Source organism: Podarcis gaigeae (genome assembly GCF_964106915.1).
Source record: "Podarcis gaigeae genome assembly, chromosome: 6".
Lineage (NCBI taxonomy): Eukaryota > Metazoa > Chordata > Lepidosauria > Squamata > Lacertidae > Podarcis > Podarcis gaigeae.
Window position 1 is genome coordinate 57,392,684 of NC_139682.1, and position 23,038 is coordinate 57,415,721.

Below are 23,038 nucleotides of genomic sequence, written 5' to 3' on the forward strand. Positions count from 1 at the left end.
GTTGTGTGTTGGCAAATTCAGGTTGTGCAATAATAGCTGGTTGGGAGTCCTTGTGCAATAAATCTGCTTCCCCACTCCCCACCCAAACAGACCTTTCAGGTCCTTTCCCCTGCAGAAAGCAAGCTTGCTCCATCTTCCATGTGGCAGCCCTTTAGATATTGGAAGATGGCTATCATATCTCCTCTCAGTCTCTTTTCCAGGCTAAACATACCCAGCTCCCTCAAACATTCCTTATAAGGTTTGGATTCCAGATCCTTTATCATCTTGGCTGCCTTTCTCTGCACACGTTCCAGCTTGTCAACATCCTTCTTAAATTGTGGTGCCCAGAACTGGACGTAGTACTCCAGGTGGGGTCTGATCAAGGCAGAATAAAGTTGTACTATTAGTTCCTTTGATCTGGACACTATACTTCTGTTGATGCAACTTAGAATAGCATGAGCTTTTTTTGTTTCTGCATCACACTGTTGACTCATGTTAAGCTTGTGGTCTACTAAGACACCTAGGTCCTTTTCACATATACTGCTGGCAGCCCAGGTGTTTCTCATCTTGTATTTATGCAGCTGGTTATTCCTGCCAAAGTGTAGAACCTGACATTTGTCCCTGTTGAGATTCATTTTGATAGTTTGGGCCCAGTTCTTCAATCTGTTATGGTCATCATGAATTCCAAATGTGTTTCAGAAACCAGAAAAGCAAGAACAGTGGATTAAAGCTAAGAAGCATTGTTAGTATAAACTGCTTTTGCCGTCTTTGTGGTGGTACTGTAAACATGGAATGACTTGCAAGCTGGGTGTGTTTTGGATCAGCCGCATTAATAATTTTGCATATACTGTTGGTTTTGGAAAGGGAAATCCCCCTGCTGTTAAACCACAGGGAGAGCTTTAGAATAACGAATCAGATTTTAAAGTTGGCCACCAACTTAAACATAAAACATTAGTTCTAGTGAAATAAATCAGTTTGGTCAATTCTGCAGAGGGATTTCTGGTATTCACAGAACAGGTCTAGGTACAAGGAAAAGAACTTATGTGTGTATTTCTAGGTGTGTGTCCAAGTACTGTTTGGTCAGCATTTGCAAACAGGCTGCTTGTGAATTCAAATTGCAAACTAGGTACTCTGCAGGCTATCTTAGTGTGACATTTACCTGACTTGCATTCATAGTGTGCTCAGTGCACAGCACACTGCTGTTTTTCTCATACCTTCCAACAGCAGCTGCTTAGCAATTGATACATATATGCTATATATGTACCTACTGTAGATGCTGTTTCCAGAGGCTACTGAGTTTGTACCTCATACAGAACGCAACTCGGCCAGATGATAACAGTGATGTCCATCTTAATTGGAAGCTGGTTCTCAGCCAAATTCTGATTTTAGTACTTTGTACTTTTATACCTGGAGTTGAGATGTTGAGCTATGAATATCCCGATGTACAAAAGTGTGGTATGGGGGTTTGAATTTAACAATTCAGAAATTTGCTAAGGCATGCTCAATCTGTTGGTAGGCAAGGTACCTTTTAACCCCTTTTAACGAATTAGGGCATTGAAGGAATCCAGGTTCTGAACCAAGCAAATGTGGCTTCTGCAAAAGAAGAAGTGCATGAAAAAGAAGAAGAGTTTGGATTTGATATCCTGCTTTATCACTACCCTTAAAGCCGCTAACATTCTCCTTTTCCCTTCCTCCCCCACAACAAACACTCTGTGAGGTGAGTGAGGCTGAGAGACTTCAGAGAAGTGTGGCTGGCCCAAGGTCACCCAGGAGCTGCATGTGGAGGAGCGGAGACGCGAACCCGGTTCCCCAGATTACAAGTCTATCCCTCTTAACCACTACACCACATTGGCTCATGTTTGCATATATTACACACACACACACACATAGTTGGAAGGGGTGAAAATCATCAGACAGGATGGTGAAGTACTGCTCTCTTGCCTGTAGAAAACCCTGCTCTGACTTTTGAGTCATTTTTAAAGACACATGATCATATAGGTAAACTTCAGATTAGTTTAACTGCTAAAGAACGCTTTTTAAAGAAAGCTTAAATAGAAGCTGAGATTCTTAGGCTGCCTTATTCTGCATTTGCAGAATAATATGCTTCTCTGTGAAACACTGGAAGTTACAATATGACAATGGACAGCTTTTTTATATATAGTACAGAACCAGCAGTCATGATGACTAAAGACTAAAAGTGGATACTTCCTTTAAATGGTTAATTTGCTGGCTGCAGCTGTATCTGCCTGTCTGTCAGCTTCCAAGGATCTAAAGGGAAGTTCAGTAGAAAAGGGGCAGTTGTAGGTTGGAAGGGATTAAGGCAGGCTGGTTTGCTAGCATTACCACAAAGGTTTACTACTTTGGTTAGGATTTCCATCTCTGCCAGAACCTCAAGTTGTCCCAGAGGCTAGGCTAGCTAATGCAAAAGAATCTACAAGGTTATGATTTATTAGGCTAATGCGCCAGCTAGTGCCTCTTTCCTATTTCATAATGAGCCTTTTCCATTGGAGATGTCTGCAAAACTGCTTTTATTATGCACTTTGGAAGTACAGAGTTCCCAGGTTGTAGGACGCTTGCTGCATAACATAGTGTGTGTGTGTGTGTGTGTGTGTGTGAGAGAGAGAGAGAGAGAGAGAGAGAGAGAGAGAGAGAGCGCTTCTGTAAATGAGGGCTCTTGCATCTCGGAAGGAATTGTGATGGTTCAGCATCCTCTATAGCTGTGAAAGGAGATTACAGTTTATGTCCAGCTTTTAAAGAGTCTACATGAGCCAACCTTACGGGCGAGAGATTAAGTGCATGATCTCTTTGAGGTAGAAGTTCTCCAGTTCAAATCCTGGGTAAACTCCATCATAAATAAGAAGATGATAAGGTGGTATTACCTTAAGTTACTTGTATTAAGAATTTAGTGCCACCAGAGCTACACATGCAGCAGAATGAGGAGCGGATGAGGTTGTAGAGTTTTGAGATGATAGCATGGTCTGCTCCATTTCAGATTGTGTGGATTACAGGGATTGTGTGGATAAAATTTTTGAATATTGCCCTAAATAGGAAAATTAGCAGAGTACACAGAAGAACCACTCTCTCATTTATTCTGGGTCATCTTCTGGCAGGGATTGTTTTTGTTTAAGGCAGGGGAGCATTTGTTGTGTTCCTTTATATTTTGTCAGGTGGGTGGGGTACAGTTAATCACCACCACCACCATCACCATCAAATGTCATCTTCCTGCCTTGCCCCTTGTAATCTGAAGTTCTGTCGGTTGAATGTGCAGATCAGAGCTGAAATAACTTTACATGCAGGTATTCAGATGTTACTAGCCCTCAAATATTTCTGATAGCATCTCACATGCATATATGGTACATTGATTGCATATAAGGGGGAAGGGAAGTATACCAGACAGAGAAGCTTATGCACTAAAGTTAACAAAGTGAGTGGCTACTAATTATTAGGTGGCGGCGGGGTGGGGGAGCAATATGAAATGATGTCTGGGGAACTCTTGGCTCCTTTCATTATCCAAAGGCACAGAATGCGTCCATCTTTTTAAATAGATGTGGTCAGGGGATGTGGAGTGACATACTGAGCACATGAGTCCGTTTCCATGCAGTTGCTTCCCTGCCCCTCCAGAGTTACCTTTTCATGGTGGTGCCATTTTATCAGTATGTTGTTTATAAACTGAGTTTTTAAAACTTGTACTGAAACACTTTCTTTGCCTTAAAAAGTATTGAAGAAGTTATGCAAAAGCATGTAAGTAAAAAAACACACACATTTCCATGCAAATTTTAAAAATAACAATAGTTCAATGGGCTGAAGAGAAAGGAGGTTAGGAGTAGAGCAAGTGCTTTGCATGTAAAAGATCACTGACATCTCCATGTAGGACTGGGAAAGACCTTTGCTTCAGGATGAGAACAGAAATCGTGCTCTGGCGGTGCGGCAGCAGCAGGAGGCCCCATTAGCTAAAGTGGTGCTTCAGGTTATGAACAGTTTCAGGTTAAGAACGGACCTCTGGAACAAATTAAGTACTTAACCCGAAGTACCACTGTAGACAGTACTGAGCTAGATGGAGCAATGATCTGACTTGTCATATATTCCTATGTAAATGACACGCTCAGGTAAATGGTCCCTTCCATGCTCACATGACTATGTTATCCCCATTAGTGTGGCTGGAGCATAGCAGAATGTACACTGTACACACAAAGCGCTGTATCCCCAAAGTGTGGAAAGTATGCTTTTCTTCTTCATCATGCTTACGGTGGAAGAGCAATTGCTGAATAGGAGTTGCTAGCCTGAAAACGCCCAATTTTATTGTCCTCCTCTCACAGATAAACACAGATTTGTCAAGTTTTAGTTGTTAATGCCTAGGTCACATCCACATCATACATTTAGAGCAGCCACAACACTTTAAGCGGCGTAAATGTATGGCGTGGATGTGACCTTGTTGTGAAACCTGCAGTTCTTGGCTGCTGATTTCCAGAGAGCAAAATTGATAAAAATCAGTTGTTTGGGCTTTGCTCTCCTTATCCGATAAGTGTTCTAGAACCAAAGGCTGAGACTTGAATACAGTTACATCTCTTGGACCAAAACATGTGATGTGAGGCCTCTTGAAACATTTGGGTTCTTTGGGATTAGGTTTATGAGGAATTCCGCCAATTAAGCTGTGTGCATTTTCCCTATTAGCGATTTTCAAGAGGACTCCTAGATGAAACGTAATTCTTGCTTATGTTGAAAGGAGCAAGATGATTAGAACCTCTTAAACGCTTGACTTGCGATGCGATCTCCAAACCAAAGTTGTAGTGTTGTTGCAGTATCCTTCCAGTGATATTTTGATCAATGTTCAGGCACAATTAGCATAATGCTGTAATTATGGCTTATGGAGCTGGTATTCCCCAAGCTGACAGTGCCTTTTCATCCAGGGTGTGCTGACATACTAACTTAATACACATGTGTCCATCCCCCCCCCTCAATGCCTCATCTGATGAAATGAATACCCACCAACATGCTATGTTCTGTTCCAAATCTATTACCATATGCCTGTCTTTTTACAGTTCTTTGGTGCATGATGTTCATAGAGTGGATAATTAGCTAAGTGAATTAATTGACATCCATACGTGCAATTAGCAAATGGTTACAAGCAAGCTATTCTCTTTGGGATGACTAAAATTTCTAGGGGACTAGTGTAAAAATACTGTAAAATCATTAAGAGTAAATAATGAGGGTTGATTACTATGCATGATTATAGAGGCTGTTTTCTTTCCTGAGCCATAAAAGTGTACACATTGTAAACAAGCCTGTGGGAGCGAGGGGGTGGGAGGGAAGAGAAGCAATACTATAAAATGTTCTGGAGGACACCACTTCTGGAGAGATGCACTGGATATGTATTCCAGATAAAATCTGTGCCAGATGAATAGTATGCCATAAACAATGTGGCGATATTTGCCCCCCAAGCTCTTCTTCTTCAGTGGATAATGCCATCTTTTACTTAACAGGTTTTCTGTTCGATATTTATTATGGGACAATGGAAGATGTGCAGCTCCCTAAATAAGAATAATGTCAAGTCTCTAGGCTGGAGGCTCTGGATTTCTTAGACATTTTTCATACGCCCTTGTAAGAAAAGATGCAATTCCTTGCAGTAAAGGAAACTTAGGAATGGCGATTCCCTTCACCGTGTAAACAAGAAAAGAAGAGGAAAGCATTGCAAGATGACTTTGCACATTAAGGCATAAGACACATCCCATCCTTGGTATTACAGTGGTACCTCAGGTTAAGAACTTAATTCGTTCCGGAGATCCGTTCTTAACCTGAAACTGTTCTTAACCTGAAGCACCACTTTAGCTAATGGGGCCTCCTGCTGCCGCTGCGCTGCTGGAGCACGATTTCTGTTCTCATCCTGAAGCAAAGTTCTTAACCCGAGGTACTATTTCTGGGTTAGCGGAGTCTGTAACCTGAAGCGTATGTAACCCGAGGTACCACTGTACCAGGGAAGAATAATTCATAGTGGCAACTTTTATCAAGGGGCTGTTTGAAAAAGGGATCTTAAGAACATAGAATAACTGTTCTCAGAATTTCTGCCTCCAAATTTTGGCCCCACCCCTAAACCCGGTTTTGATTTTTTGCTGCTTCTGTTACCCCTGAGTTCTGGATCTCTACTTGCATTATAAACACAAGTTCTTCATCTGTCTGTATTCTAGAACAGTGGCAGTATGCTTGCCAGGATGGCAAAACCTGGAGATTATGAGGGTCTCTTGCTGTTTTTCACACTGCACCTCTGCTTGTCTAAGGAGCTTTTCCACATCTCTCATAGTAAAATTAAAAGGCGAGGACTTGCACGACACGGAGAGTTTGAAATTGGGGGAACTGAAGAAAAAAGCGCCCCTCCCCAAACACCCACTATACATTTAAAGCAGATCCAACATACATTTAAATCACATGATTTAAAACTCTGGGGACTGTAGTCCATTAAGGGTACCAGGAGTTGTAGGTCTGTGAAACTACAGTTCCCATGATTATTTTGGGAAAGTCATGTACTTTAAATACATGGTATGGATAGTTTCACATTGCTGTCAGAAACAAAATTGTGCAATCAGAAATTAAAAGTAACAATGCATTTATAGGACCCTACAAATACCTGTAATAAATAAAAGTTGCCACTATAAACTTAATGCATTTATAGGAACCCTAACCCTATTGAATTTACTTCTGAGTAACATATAGGGTTGTGTTGTAAAGACTGTGCTGTAAATGCTTCCTAACCACATGGGAAGTTCAACCACTGCAACAGATTAGGCATGGATGTAGTAGATGCACCATCCCAGAGGAATCTTGAAATTGAGGAGGGATATTTTTGCATCTAGTCATACTTTACTTCAAGCCAGATGTGGATGTTGGATGCTGTAATTCCTGGATGATATTCTAGAGCAATTCAGAACAAACGTTTTTGCTCTTGGAAATCTAAGTACTTGTGAGGAATTTTATTAATGCATATTTCAAACACTGAAAAGGTTAAAAGGAATTGAACAAGGCAATAGCATCACCTTGTCATGAGCCACAAGAGGGTAAGGTCTTGGCTTCCAAACCTTTCTGCTAGTTTTTGCTATAAATGCCTTTATATTTCTTTAGAGTTGCTTTTTCCTGTACACTTGGATATTTACTCTTGAGCCCTCGGGTCTCTCAGCTGGGTGTTGCCTGACTGCACATATTTGGCTTGAGTTTGAAGGGAGGGTAAGAAAAGAGGGTAACATGCACAGCGAGGAATATGGGTCGGAGGGACAACGATATCCAGATGATCTGAACCATCTGCAAAGAGCTACATTTGTTCCCTATTATTCAATCAAACTTAAGTATATACATTTGATTTGTTTAAGGATGAGACTAAAAATGAGAAGCATGACGGACTAAGGGGGTGCGTAGCACAGGCACACAGCCGACATTTAAATACATTTAATACATTAGACGCATTTAAAATTATCGTATGGCATGGAGAAAGTGGACGGAGAGAAGGTTTTCTCCGTCTTTCATAACAATAGAACGTGTGGACATCTCATGAAGCTGAATGTTGGGCGGTTCAGGACAGATAAAATTACTTATTCACCCAGCAAATAGTTTTAAACTATGGCACTCACTCCCACAGGAAGAAGGGATGGCCACTATTAGACAACTTCACGGAGGATAAAGCTATCAGTGGCTACTAGGCTCTGCCTCCACAGAAACCACAGGAGCAGGGAGAAAGCTCTTGTGTTTACGTCCTGCTTCCCACAGGCATCTGGTTGGCCACTGTGAGGGCCGGGTGCTAAACTAGATGGGCCACTGACCTGATCCTGCAGGCTCTTCTTAATGTTATTGTGTGTGTGTGTGTGTGTGTGTGTGTGTGTGTGTAAAATGGCAGTCATGAATTCACAGTTGGTAGTTCTGCAAGTGCAACAGCTGCAGCCTCCACTTACCTCTTTGTTTCCTCAGTTATTGGCTATACTTAGAACAAGTGTCAGTTCTTTGGAGATTGGCTTTCATCCTTCACACTGTGGCTGTGGCAGTTTTTACAACTTTGGTCTCATAGGTAATGCTGGTAGGGGAGGAAAGGATATATCTTGGAATAATAATAATAATAATAATAATAATAATAATAATAATAATTTATTATTTATACCCCACCCATCTGGCTGAGTTTCCCCAGCCACTCTGGGCGGCTCCCAATCAAGTATTAAAAACAATACTGCGTTAAATATTAAAAACTTCCCTGAACAGGGCTGCCTTCAGATGTCTTTTAAAGATAGGATGGCTACTTATTTCCTTCACATCTGAAGGGAGGGCGTTCCACAGGGTGGGCGCCACTACCAAGAAGGCCCTCTGTCTGGTTCCCTGTAACCTTACTTCTCGCAATGAGGGAACCGCCAGAAGGCCCTCGGCACTGGATCTCGGTGTCTGGGCTGAACGATGGGGGTGGAGATGCTCCTTCAGGTATACAGGACCGAGGCAGTTTAGGGCTTTAAAGGTCAGCACCAACACTTTGAATTGTGCTCGGAAACGTACTGGAATAACTATTCCTTACTGCCACGGTCAACAAATTCCTCTTCACATTTATATGGCTTATTGGCCATATTGTCCAACTATGCCCCCCTCCTATATTTATGATTTAGGAATATTTTGTAAGGCTGAAATACTGAGATTTGTAATAGAATATAAACTTTAAATTGACTTAAAATTTTTCACACCGGCAATTTGGCTTCCAGACAGTCACTGGCAAATTCAGGCTGTGTGTTAAATTTCATCTGGAGCTGTTGCAAAACAAACGCCAAAGAAACGGACTTTATGTGATAAGGAAAATGACAGGGACATGCACTGGAAAGTATTGACGCAACCTTAAGATCCACACCGTGCATTTAAGGCACATCCAACTCGCCTTTAAAGCCTGTGAGTTGCCCCAAAGGATTGTGGGAACTGTAGTTTGTTCAGGGTATTGGGAATTGTAGGTCTGCGAGGGGGAAGCCACAGTTCCCAGGATTATTTGGGGGAAAGCCGTGTGCTTTAAATGTGTGGTGAATGTACTTTGAATATGATGGGTGTTCGTTAAAGGGGCCTTCTGGAAGCAACCTCAGAATCAAGGCTCCTCTGCTTCTTTGTTTATTGCTTACAGATTGGTAAGGAGTGGTATGTAGCCAGTGTTCGAGGTTCTTGAAAATTATGGAAAAATTCCTGTTACTTTAAAAGGAATGGGAGAGGGGATTGATGAAAGGGTTAGGAAAGTTGGCTAACGATGAACAGTTCTACAAAGTTCCACCTTAAGAAAACTTCAAAAGATTTTTTTTTTTTTTTTTACGGAAGTTGAGGGTTCACCACTCCCCAGTGATCCGAAGGAAAGCCCTGGTAGTGGCTCTGCCTGGAAAGCCCTAAGGACTCACACAGAGAGAATAAAAAGCATGGGGCAGAAAAGTCCGGCGTGCAGGTGGCCTGGGGTTCCTCCTTCACTGCGAGTCGCAGCCTGAACTGAGATCGCTCAGTGCATGTGCCTGTCTGCTTCACAGGAACAATCTTTGGCAGTTTTCAGCTTCCTCTGGCGAAGGTGAGAGGGGCAGAGGAGGTTGGGAGAGACCTAGCCACGGCTAAGAGTTTTCCTGGGGTGTGAGAAACGTTATTATTTTTGGGTAAAAATAATAATAAAGGGTGGAGGAAAGGACTTCTCAAACCAGTGAACTCCTGATCTTGGGGAGGGCTGCTAAAGCGGTGTGTGTTTAGCGCTAAATACCTCTGCACTGATGAAGCTGCCTTTAGGCAGAACTTGAAGCAAACTTCTTTATCGGTGCGCAGTTCTGATAAAAACAGCAACACTTCTGTGGTTAAGAGGGAAATGCACACTTTATTTCTGAAGGTTCCTGATGGAGCAGTGGACCGTCTTATTTCTCTTCCATGACATGGCATTTATCAGATAAAGGAAGAGGACATCTACCTACAGACGTCACTTTTTCAGCAATAGTTTCCAAACTCCCTGACAGTCCCACAAGTAGAAATCTGTGGCCTTTTTCAGGATTCCTACCTCCACTTTGCAAGTTACCCTCTTATGCTAAATTTTCTCATATGGATGACAGGATGGTTCTTCAGGTACCTGGGGTTAGAGACTTCAGAATCTCTGTTAGGTATATAATCTCCAAGGTGAATGAGGCTTGCAATTTTTACCATCTTGTTTGTTTGGTGTTTAGAATTACTGCTAAGTTGGTTCTGGAGCCAAAAAAAGAGTCTAAAATGTGCCTTTCACTTTCCCCACCAAAAGCTGGTCCAAAGTTTCCACGCTCCACACTTTCTAAACATGGCTGAGTCACAATGGAAACTGCTGATAGACCTGACGCTTCTGTAGGAGACCGTGTTTTTCATGCAATGAGTTGCTACTCATTGAGCAGAAATAGAGCTAAGCAGGGAACAGAACTTTCCCAGCATTTGAAGAGCAATATTTAAACACTTGTTGCTTGCGGTTTCCATCTGTGGAAGTTGCAATAATATCATGGAATTCTGTCCCAGAAAGATGCCTGGCTTCCCTGCAGTAAATGTGCTCTAAACTGTCCATTTGGAATGGTCCTTGTGGGTCAGGAATGGCATGACCAAATGCTCTCCATAGATTATTCCCCATGACTAGGTGGAGATTTATTTGGCGCTTGGGATGCACTAACTCGGTGCCAATAATTTCTGGGAGTGACACTCAGTTATTTTCCCTTTTTCCCTTTTCCCTTTTCCCTTTCCCTTTTGCCTTGTTTGCTGCATTGGCAGACATGAATGGAAGACAGTGTGTCCAGTGTGGACATACGTAAAGCAACACAATCATACACTGACCCTTATCCAGAAGGAAGTGTCTCACATGTACCTAGCTAGGTGTTAGTGCCCTTGCCTTTCTAGAAATGAGGTTACTCTATGGCTTGCATAGCTCTCGGGCCACCGCTGCCTCCTCTTCTCTGCTGCTGCTCCTTCTTGCAGCTATTGTCCCTCTAGTGATGAATAAGGAGATGGAGCAGCATCTAGCACAGAGGGCAACTTAAGGGGCAGCTGGGAGGAAGAGGAAGGTTTGCTGAGAACAAAATCTGAACCTGCCACTGTCCTATCTCACCAGCATTATTATTTTATATTTAATCTTCACAGATTTTTTTTCCTGCTGCCAGGCCTACAGAGATTCGTTTTAAACTGTTGACTGGTGATTTGTGATTCGGTTTATTTTGTCTGTTATTTTATTGTATAGATTTTTTTGTACACAGCTTTGATATTTTAATGAAATTGTGTTATTTAAGTATTTTATAAATAAATAAATGATTAGGCAAGCCGCAGTTTGACTTAGCATGTTGTCTGAACACAGGCTCATAGTTTAGCTCCCTCTACACTAACCACAAGCTTTAGCCAAGGTATGTCCTGTGGTTTATGGTTCCTTTATGCAAGGACTCTCCTGTCCCTGAGCCACACATCCATATACACTCCTCTTGTTTCACTAGTTATTTATAAAGTGCATGACAGGGACTTTGAACCTCCTTGAATGACTTTTGAATGACTTTTCTGTTTACTTTCTCAAGCATGTTATTGCTGTTGTAGTGAGATGGGAAACTGGCCTGAACGATCTCTCAACGTCTTCCCCGTCCCAACCCTGTGACTCTGGCTGTTAAAAAAGAGATTGCCACAGAGGGCAAACCAATTAGGCAAGTTTAGTTGGCCAGTTTCTGTCTACAGGGAGGATGGACCATGAGGGATCTGAATAGCTGACCTTTGCCAAGTATTCTTTCTTGAAGAAGGCAGCTGGAGGCGGTGTCAGACAGGTTCCTGTGTGTGCATGCACATCAGAACAGTAGACCAGTCATCTTTAGAAATAAACGGGCTGGAAAAAGTGTGTCTGTTTTAGAGCCTGTAAGTCAGCAGCATTGTCGTGGAGATTGGCTGTTCCCCATGCTGAAAATCTGAGGGAGAGAAGTAAATTTACAATATCTTTAGGAGTTATGCTGTATCTTTCCCAATGCTCTCTCTCTCTCTCTCTCTCTCTCTCTCTCTCTCTCTCTTTTTGTGTGTGTCTGGGTGTGTGTGTGTGTGTGTGTGTGAGAGAGAGAGAGAGAGAGAGAGAATAAATAAAAATAATACAGAATGGTATAAGCTTTTGGTGACCTCATTTCACCTCTGGAATGTAATACTCTCCGTGTACACACAGGAACCTCCCCCACAAAAAACCAGAATCCTTCAATTGTCGTTTACTCCTCACTGAGGTACAGTTCAAAGCATGCTTCACAAACTACAGTTTCCAAATTTCTTTTTTGGAGCGGGTGCTTTAAATGTACGTTGTACATAAAGTAGTTACACATTTTCTGAGTCACCGAGGGACATCCTTTGGGGAAATGGAAGAAAAAGAGTAGAGTGGAGTGAGAATATGTATGTAGCTGGTGGGTTTGGGAGGAATTTAGCAGGAAAGGTGAGTTGTGGTGGCTGCAATTTTCAGCTAGGCCCAAAGAATATTTGCATAATCTTGCACAGGCCATTCATATTTGAATGTTTATGCAGAGAAGTATCATCTCTGTAGGATTTTGTAATATGTATTTTAGTTCACAAATTTATTCCACACCTTTCCAAACTGTTCAAGGTGACATAATGATGTGTTCATCTGTGAAGCAAACACAAGTTTGGGATTTCCCTTCACCTTAATAACTTATATAGACATTTTTTGAAATTATGTGAACAGAAAATTACATAAACTCGCTCTGTGCCATGGAGTTCCTAGTTCCTTGTCTCTGGCTGCCTCATTGTTGGAAAAGTCCTGCCTTTGTTGTGCTTTCAAAGTTGGGGGTACTTTGGGAGATAATATGTCATTGTCCCTCAACAAGCTGATGGAATTTTTCAAACTAGGTCAGGCTAATGCAGATTTGCTTGTTACTATGGATATTGCTTAATTATACACCAATAATCCCCCATGAGAATCTCACGATTGCTGCTCATCTTTCTGTTTTTAAATATTCCCAGAATGTATAAAAGAAGCTCTGATGGTTGAAAACTGGGAATATATGAGCTGAAGCAACTGAGAATCTAGGTTAAGATAAAAGGTGGGGAAGCAGCTGTCTCTGAAGTGTCGAGGAATGGTGTTGCTTGTGCTATTTTAAACCTCCCCCAGGTCCCCATCCAGGCCACAGGTGGAGAACTGGTGGTACTGTAGATGTTGTTGGCCTACAACTCCCATCGTTCCTGATCATGGAAGCTGGAGCCCAACAATATACGGAGGACCACAGGTTCCTGTCCCTGGTCCTGGTCTGGGCCAGTCTTCCCCAGCCTGGTGTCCTCAAGATGTTTTGGGCTACTAATCCAAAGGGCTGGTTATAGTCCAACAACATATGAAGGGTTGGAGAAGGCTGATACCCTACTGCAGTGGAGGACCATCCACCCAGAGACCCTCTAAGCAATTCAGATATGTGTGGCTCCACATATGTACACCACGAAGGTGCTTACAAAACAAGTAAGGTTTGCACAAAGAAGGCAAGTTACATGCTGCCTGGTGAGGTAGAAAAAAATGGCAAGTACAGTTTAGGGTTAGGATACCTAAGGAACTACTGGCTCCCAAATGAATCTGCCTGCAGGTGGAGATCTATCTTAGAGGACCTTCCTTGGATCCCCTTGCCTTTTGTGATGGTGAGGGGACCTGCTCTTTCCAGGAGTGTGTGTTTGCCTGGACCTTTTAGATTCTATTTTAGTGAGTGTCTTACCTTGCTTTCTAAATATTGCAGCTCTGTCTTATTGTTTTGAGTGTTTGTTATTGTTTGTTAATTTGTGAGATGCTGAAAGAACTCTTCAGGGTTTATGAACAGTGTGGAAATATATAACATCATCCTGGACTCTTTTCTGACCCAAACAATGTTAGTTAGATGCTGAGTAGAACCCCTTCCATTGACTGGGTGAACTTGGTCTCATCTCTGTGCTGTCCAACATATTGTACCTGCCTGTGGCAATTAATTGCCTCTAGAGAAAGTTGGGTATCTGTTACATACAAGACCCACCCTATCTCACTGTCAGGTATAAAAATTTCCCATTCTGCATAAGGATTCCCTGCACCTGCAATTTCTAACTGGCATAAGTGCAATAATTTCATTTGGACTTGGCTCTTTGATTCTGCGTTAGCTGACATTCTCTATCGCTTCACCTTAGCTGACATCCTCTATCGTTGTGAAAAGGTGTGAATTGCTATATCACTGGAAAAATTAATTGCCTTGCCGGATGCCACAGTGGATGTGTGGTGGGGTAGACTGGTTGAATGTTTTGTTCATTTCCTTATGTTTCGTATGTCTTGAGACCTGGAGATTCAGTTGCTGCAAAGGAGAAGTTGGGAGCTAGTGAGGCTGAAAGTTGATCATTCACTCTGCGTTCTGCTTCTCCTGTTTGCTGGTAATTCTTTGCAGATGCATACCTAGGAGTTGGTGACACCCCCCCCCCCCCGGTAACTATCAGACTATCTATGGGGCATATGACATAAAAGGCCAAAAGGTAAGTGTGTTTCAAAACCAGGCCTCAAAACAACTTGAATTAAATATAGTCAGTTTCATCCAAGGGTGAACAGAGTTGTCCAGCCACCATTCCTCCGCAACTGACATTCAACAATTCATGGCTGCTGATCATACCATTGGATGTGGTGTTTTTCTTCCCACTCCCCTGCCCTCTGGCTTAGGTTGTATGTTGTTTGTATTTCTGTAAACATCAAGGTTTCCTTGAGATGCAAATACACTCCCCTTTACTCGTGTCTGTAATCCCATTTTGACCTTATTTCTGTCTGCAGCCAGCACTTGATGTTATTAGGAGGAGCTTTAATGTTATTTTAAAAGTCTCTTCCAGCCATGTAACTTTTTTTCTAAAAAAGAGCTGCTTGCTACATGCATTCAGAGATGGTACAGTCTTATAAAGGATGGCACTCTGCGGCTTGCGTGTGACCTCGTTGCCAGTCAATATGACTGCTTGCTTCGTGTAGCATTGCTTGTCATAGTAATTTGGCATGAATCTGGAAAATGACAGATAATTTCCTGAGAAATTTGGACCACTTAAATCATAACTTCCTAATAGTGTGTCCTTCAAATAACTTAAAACTACTCATTGTTGATTGGATACTTGTAAACAATGAGAATGCATACTGTTTACAAGTGAAATGGACTTCATGCTTGACTTGTGACACTGAACTGAATGATCAGGCCAACTTTTCTACTTTTTTTATATAAAAAAATCCTGCCCCCACAATACATATATCCTGCTCTTCTTAATTACCTCCATGACTGGTGCAATATTCAGCTTGAAGGCTTATATCCAAAATATAATGCAAACAGTTCTTCTTCTTTTTTGCAAGAACTAGGTCACCCAAGGGGTGACAATGTAAGAGCGCCATCACCTAGGTAATGTATCTTGTTGCCATGGTGACCCTAAAGGCTGCATCAGTCAACAGCTTTCAAAATTTTGACAGCTGACTGAGACTGAAGGTTTTAATGAGGACAGACACTTGGTTAGTTTCAATAGCCAAGTACTCTAAAAATATTCTTCCACCTTGTTAATGTTTCTAGAATGTAAATTAATAATTTAGGTCTCCCTCTGTGCCGTTCCTGACACTCCAAAGCAAGATTGTTGAAGGATAATAATGTTAGGCTGGTTCTCCCATTTGATATGGATTCCGCTGGTCATGAAGCCCCTGAGGTCATAATGTGGTATTTGCTGGTCCTTTTGTCATATTCCTAAGATAACTATTGTGCTGGTACAGAAAGACCTCTGTCTCTTCATTGCTTTCTCAGATGGATAACGCAGATGTGAATATCTTGTAATACTCGCGGAGGGTAGTTAACACCATAATTTTCATAATGGTGGTCTTAATTGCAGATTATTTGTCTTTGCTATTGTGTCTTTATATTAATTGTTAGTACACTGTAGGATCTCTCAAGCAGTGTGTTTTCCTATTGTTGCTTTTAAATGTTTGGACCACATCTGTAGATCTGAGTGGCCTGCTGTCCTCTCCTAAGAACAAGTATATCCATTAAAAAAGGTTATTGACCAATTTACATTTTTCTACTGTCTAACTTTTAATTGAGTTTCATCGGTTAAAGCAATGTTATATTCCAATATTAGTAATTCTGAGCCCATCCACAATTCTGTTTGTCTCATGATTTCAAGTGATTTCAAGTCAGGGTTCCAATAGGGGGTATTTTGTCCCTCCACTTTCCACAGGAAAACTACTGTTTACTGCTGAATTGGAACAAACATCAATTGGGTTTTCTGTGGCTTGACATTTGTTCCGATTCAGCTGTAAAGAACGTGCTTTCCCAAAGAAGGCGGCAGGACAACAACAAAATCAACCCTCTCGTAGCTGTGACTTGGAATCAAGGGACAAACAGGACTGTGGATGGACCCACAATTGAGGCGATTTAAGCCAGTATTAGTTCTGTTTGCTAATTAATACATGAAAAACACACATTGTTTAAACCCATGGTCTAAATCCATCAAAGGGAGATGTACAGAAATCTGTTAATGAAAATTGGCACTGAGTACTTACAATGAACAGATACTGCTGATTTAACACATGTCACGAACATTGATTTTCTAAATGATTTTTTTCAGCCCTAATTTTCCTATCTCAAGGAACTTTTTGTTGTTGCAGATAGTTCCCAGTCATTCTCAATAACCACCTATACTCCTACCCCTAGTTCCCTTTTTATGTGTTAATTTTCAAGAAGGGTGCTCTCACAATCAAGGAGCTTTGCATCCAGATTGTTGGCCCTGCCTCCAGAGTTTCATGGTTTTCTTTGTCTGCATCTTATTTGTGACCAGTGCTTTTTTTCAGGGGGAACACAGGGGTATGCATACCTCTGAACATCATGGTATCTGAAGAAGTGTGCATGCACACGAAAGCTCATACCAAGAACTGACTTAGTTGGTCTTTAAGGTGCTACTGGAAGGAATTTTTTTTGTTCTGAACATTTTGTGAATCTTTGTACTTTGTCCATTTACTGTATTTATTTTTCCCAATTTGAACTATACAATGGTGCTTCTCTTGAGTCAAAGTGAAAGTACCCCTAAACATTTTTTTAAGAAAAAAGCACTGTCTGCGGCAGTCTGCAGAGGCAAAGCCTGTGCCCATAGACCTCATTTGAAACCTTGGTCATGCTGGCCCTGGAGAAGGTGACAGGTACAGATGTGTATATGTGTCGGTTCTCCCTGCAGATGTCCATTTCTAATACACAGATAGGATGGTTGGTCTATGAGGGCAACTGGAGCAAAGTCCCACAGCCTCAAGCCAGGCCTCACCCACTTGTTGTGTTGTTTACAACAAGTCCAAGGAATGACCCAACCTGCCAGCTTCCTCCTCCTCAGTCCCAGTGTTGCTGTTATAGAACTCAAAAGGGAGGAGTATGAGGACAAAACAGAATTAGTTGGCTCTGGCCGCCATTGGCTTTGGCGCCCTTCTGTCTGCCAATCCAAATGGGCACCAGCCACTACTGGGAAACAAGGCCAGGGGTGCCCCCCAGTTCCCCTTGATCGTGTAAAAAGCCCTTCATGTGAGTTAACATGTGAATGTGGCACACACCTGTTATCCTCTTCTGCGCTTCTGAAAGTGGTGAATTCTCCACAACTCCTGCTTTTCAGAATATAAGTATAAGAGAGAAACCAGGCAAACGTTACACAGTTCTAATCATAATAGAATGACCCGTCTTGGATAATGTCTTAATAGGGAATTGTACATTGTGTAACTCCTAGCCATATAATGGTTTTCCTCCAGCTAGTGTGCTTGCTATGTCGGCAAGTGGTTTTCGGTAAAACTGCACAGCCAGGAAAGTTGCTTTCATCATGTCCCAGAACTAAAAACTGGGATGCAACAAGTCTTTGTGGAAAGCAAAACTTGTGTGTGTGTGTGTGTGTGTGTGTGTGTGAGAGAGAGAGAGAGAGAGAGAGAGAGAGAGAGAGAGTGTAACTCAACAAACAGCATGGAGAAGCAGCACACAGAGAAGATGGTTTAATGAGGCATGTTTAGTATGAAAGCTTTGGAAAGCACAATGGTCAGAGTTTGAATTTGTGTGTGCGCGACATGCCCACAAATGCTGAGTGCTTGGATTACTCCGTCAGTAAGCTGTAAACACAAAAAGCAGCCTGTTCAACAAGTCACTGAAATAGAAATGCTGGCCTTTGTGGAATCACATATGTATGTTCCTTGAAGCACAACTGCTGTTTGCTTTGCAGCCAGTGCCAAAAGCTGCCAGCCTGCAGCCAGGAAAGCGGTGGTGGTGGGGTGGGGGGGAGTAAAAGCCTTCAACAGCTGTGTATGACTAGGGCTCCTGTTTCCCATTCTGTCTGCCATTTCTTAATGCTGTTGTTTAAACCTTCTCTTTGAGCCCTCCTGAGGTTGACAGCTATGAGGCTGATCCTGTGATTAGATTAAAGTTAGCAGTAGCTCTTCGTACCTTTCTTGCACGATAGCGGTGTATTTAATTTACTGCATTTATGCACAGTCCATATTCAAGGCTACAGTTCTGTTGTGCTCATATGTAGTGCTTTTTAAGAGGGGGAAAAGGTGTCAGTACTCACCATGAAGTTGTTATAGTAAGTGCTACACTTTTAACATTTGGGGAGGAAATGGTGCTAGAACTCTGGACCCTTGAGTATCTCCAGAAAAAACACTGCCATATTGCATTTTTCAGCTCTGGAAGTGCTATATTTGGCAGTGTGTGTGTGCAATTTTTCACACAAGTTGCACATTAATTGCCATTATGATCACCATGTGTCAGGAGGACCACCAGCTGGTAAAGTAATTTGTGTAAAGCAGTCAGTGATGAGTGATCCAAATCAGTTAGGGGTTATGCCTGTTGTTGCAGCCACAATGTAGAATGAGCCTTCTGGCGAACACCAGCAACGCTGTCCCCATCTCCTACAGCAGCAGGGCCTGCTATTTTGTTGGGCATTTTTAGTTTGATGTTCATTAGCTTTGTAGTCAATTGGTTCTAAAAATAGTCCAGAGCTTGTACCTGTCTTTGCATGAGGAGGCTTAATCTTGCGCCAGCCTGGTCTTCTCTGTCGGGAAGAGTAAGGAGGTCGGACTTGAAGGGACAAGTAAAAACGCCCTTGGCTCTCCTGAGAACCACTGGGATTGCAAGCTTGAATTCTTGCCTTGCCTGTTGTACAGGCATTGCCTCGGTGCACTGAATAGCAGGCAAAAGATGCTCAATTTTGGCCAGTTGCTAAAATGACTGATGAGGAGCTTAGATCCGTTGGCTAAAAACCCCAGTTCAAAAAGCCCCAGTAACTTGAACTAAAAAGGGACTTGTAGAAGTATGGTACAAAAGCTAAAGCGCAAGTGGTGCATGCATCATGTAAGCTGAAGCCACCCGTCATCTCTGACCTCCTTGTGCTCAGAGCGATGCTAGCTGCTTCCACAGCTTGGTTGCTGTGGTTCAAAATGTATGCTAGTGACTGCTTTGGTAAATGGCTTTCACGGCCTCCCCCCCCCCCTCCCCTAGTTTAATGTGGTTTCTGTGGGCCAATGACTGTTTGCCCCTCTGCTCTCCAGATTGGTAATTTGCACATGCCATTTTAATTTTAATGCACGGAGGGTTAAAATTTCTTGTAGCACAGGACTGAGGTTGAGTTTACAAATTACTGAATGACAAAAAGGCACCTGTAAGAAAGGCTCTTCAGGTGGCAATTTTCTGTGCCCACTAGATTTCTGAGCATAGGCTGTTGTTATGTAATGTATATATTGCTAAATGCCAAATTAGGCTTCTAAGCGGATGGAGAAATAGAGAGAGCATTTTTACCTTAAGGAAAAGTTGCAGTTCTATCAAGATACTATTACATGCTGCCCGCTATTGCTCTCTCTTAACAAACAGTAATTAAAAACAATCTCTCATGCTAGCTACCACACCTTTCTCTTTTTAGTGCAAGGAATGCTCTGAGGCATGACTTTCAAGGAAACAGAGCATGCTTGAACTACCCTTCAAGGCTACCCTAGTAGAACAATACAGTGAATGCTGGCGAGTCGTCATAATAACAGACGGAGTAGGAGTCTTTTGCACCGGGCTGACTTTCCAGCAGCTTGATCGGTCACATGGTTTTTCTGTTTAGATGCGCATAGGAGGGATCTCTTTGCCATAACTATACTTTTGAATTCAGATTGGCTGAACGCTGCAGAGACCTTATTGGCCAGATAACAGTAGGTGGAACAAAATGTTTGCAGAGCTTCTCCAAATATAATTAGAAGTGTAAAATGTGTATGGGACAGGAAGGAGCATGATGCTTTGAACTCTTAGGGGCACAGCAGCAGCAGCAGCAACAACAACAGCCTTTGCTTGACATTCTCCTTGGGCAGGCTGTGACCCAGCACCCCTTGTGGACTGGTATCCACTGCATGGGGCTACCTTTGAAGATGGGAAACTGCAGCTAGTGCAGAATTTAGGAGCTGGAAGGTTGTTGGCTGGAAGTAGGTTTGATTGTATCCATCTCTTCCATGCTGCCCACTATTGCTGTATAATTTCTGGCCTACAAATCAGCTGATGTGTGATGGTCCCATTAGAAACAACCAGGGGGTGGGAGATGGTCATGCATAACATAATGTCCATATACAGTATACCCATATACCCATTTGACATGCAAATATGCCCGTTTTTGACACATGCTTATTTTGACCCTTCCCGTTCCACAAGCTTGTTTACATGAATTGAGCCTCTGGAGTTTTACATCTTGGTTAGCATGACTTCATGTATGAGAATTTCTAATCCAGATAGGTCTGTTTTGCCAGCGTTGCTTTCCATATCCTCTTCTGTGCCTCCTTCCACTTTCCCCTCCCTCAGATGCAAACATCTGCATCCTGCCTCTGCTAGGCCAGGGAAGAGTAAAAACTAGCCGTAAGCAAAGCAAGCCCACCCCCCTTCACAACAATACTTGGGGGGGGGGGAGCTGTGCATAAATATCCAATCTCTGCAGTGGCACAGACGTGCTGTGACTTCTTATGAATGTTGCACAGTGAATATTAAGTTGCATTCCTGCACATTCAGAAGCTGTTGCCCTGATCCTGCACACTCTGAAGGGAAGGGAAAAGGCCCGTTAGGATGTCTAATTCCTGTTAGGAATACAAAGTTTTCTATTGCAGTGTGTTCTCTAGGATTTTGTCCACTGGCTTTTAATGTCTTCTCTGCAGAGACATGCTGTGACTTAAAAAAGGAAAGAATCGGACTTAACTGACTGACTCCTGCTTGGCTAGGCCAGATTTCAATGCCTTGGCTTTCAAAGGCTTCTGTCCTTTCTAATCACACCCCATGTTAACACCAGATCCCATTCTTTAAGCAGGATTTGTTAACTTCAGGGGAAGGCACCTGATTAATAGCAGAGATCCTGTCGAACACAACCTCTCTTAAAAAGAAAAAGGGAAAAGAAATTTCTTGTAGGAGACTGGAGCAATTAGAACCTGTCCTTAATTCCTTTTTATGTAGCTAAATACATTCAAGAGAGGGCAATTTAATATGACAACAAAGGTGATGTCAAGTTTCTGTCTTCATTGCGTTAAATGTTCTTCATTTTAAAGCCTAATTTCCAGAACTGAGACATTTTGCTGTAGCTCCAGAGTCCTTGTTCTCTGAAGGGGGAAAAAAATCAACCTCCACCACCAGCTTGGCCTTAATTATACAGCTTGTCTAGTTAACAGCTTGTCACTTTTTCTTTCTCTTATTGTTCATATTGAATAGTCATTTATTAGTGTCATTAGCTTTCCTTTCCTGAAGGGCAAGTAAACAAAAGCCTATCTTCTGAGAACTGATCAAAACCTCTGTTAGAATTAATTCTCAGGCAGGGAAAATTAGCATTTTGCACCTCTTCCATTTTTATTCCTAGGTGTGCATTTCTTTTTACATTTTTGAGCTGGCATCGTAGAGCTGTCTAAAACCTATCAAATGGCCTAGCTTGCTTGTCGACTCCCACCCAGGTCTACATTTTTAGAACTGATTGGTGACAGGGCTTCCAAGCACATTATTGAATGGGAATTTCACATGCTGCTGCTTGCTATACTATTACTACTACTGCCTTAGTGTTTTGGCCCTAAAACAGGACCACAAGAGGCTCTGAAAAAGCACAAGCTATTATGTGGTTGGGATAGTCTTTCCGTATCATCTAGTCCTTAGAATTGGCACCAGACTCTGAGGTGAAAATCTCTTGAAGATCTTTGTTGAATGATGGCTCGAGTAAAAGCACTTAGCCAGTATAAAATTCCTGCAAATATAATAATAATAATAATAATAATAATAATAATAATAATAATAATAATAATCCACTGTGATGTAGCAGAAGAACCAGCAGGAAAGTGACAAAAGATTTACCAAATGTGTTGGTGTTGACCTTTAAAGCCCTAAACGGCCTCGGCCCAGTATACCTGAAGGAGCATCTCCACCCCCATCGTTCTGCCCAGACACGGAGGTCCAGCGCCAAGGGCCTTCTGGCGGTTCCCTCACTGCGAGAAGCTAAGCTACAGGGAACCAGGCAGAGGGCGCCTGCCCTGTAGAACGCCCTCTCATCAGATGTCAAAGAGATAAACAACTACCTGACATTCAGAAGACATCTGAAGGCAGCCCTGTTCAGGGAAGTTTTTAATGTGTGACATTTTAATGTATTTTTAATCTTTGTTGGAAGCCGCCCAGTGTGGCTGGGGAAACCCGGCCATAAGGGCGGGGTACAAATAATAAATTACTATTACTATTTACAGGGGGGGGGAGGAGACAAGAGGACTGTGGCTGTTGGAAGATGAATTCTCAAATGCACAAGAGTCAGGTGGTTTGGGAAGTCATGGAGGCAGTGACACTGAAGAGGGTTCAGAAACACAAGACCTAGTGCCCTGTGGTCTTTGGAAGGCTCACTGTTGTCTGTTGTCCAGTAAGGACTCCCACGCACTTCTGCTTTCCCTGTTCTTTACACATGAATCGGAGCAAATGTCCCTCATGTTTTCTCTGGATTGATGTTTGCTCTGATTTAGCGCTAAAGAGCGGGGTTTTCAGGGAAAAGTGGTGGGGCAAAAACAGAACTGCTTGAACCCAATTGGAAACCGATTGGATTCATGCATTCTAGGTATGGGGCA

The 23,038-nt window shown here is 42.4% G+C and overlaps 1 protein-coding gene across 2 annotated transcripts in view; it reads left to right on the plus strand.

Annotated features, from left to right (window-relative positions):
- The first annotated feature begins 9,294 nt into the window (after positions 1-9,294).
- Positions 9,295-23,038, plus strand: part of ACOT11 (acyl-CoA thioesterase 11) — a 59,070-nt gene continuing 45,326 nt past the window's right edge. For both annotated transcript variants that reach the window (XM_083742639.1, XM_083742640.1), the window contains exon 1: positions 9,295-9,526. The gene's annotated coding sequence lies outside the window, so the exon portion shown is untranslated. The remainder of the gene's footprint in view (positions 9,527-23,038) is intronic.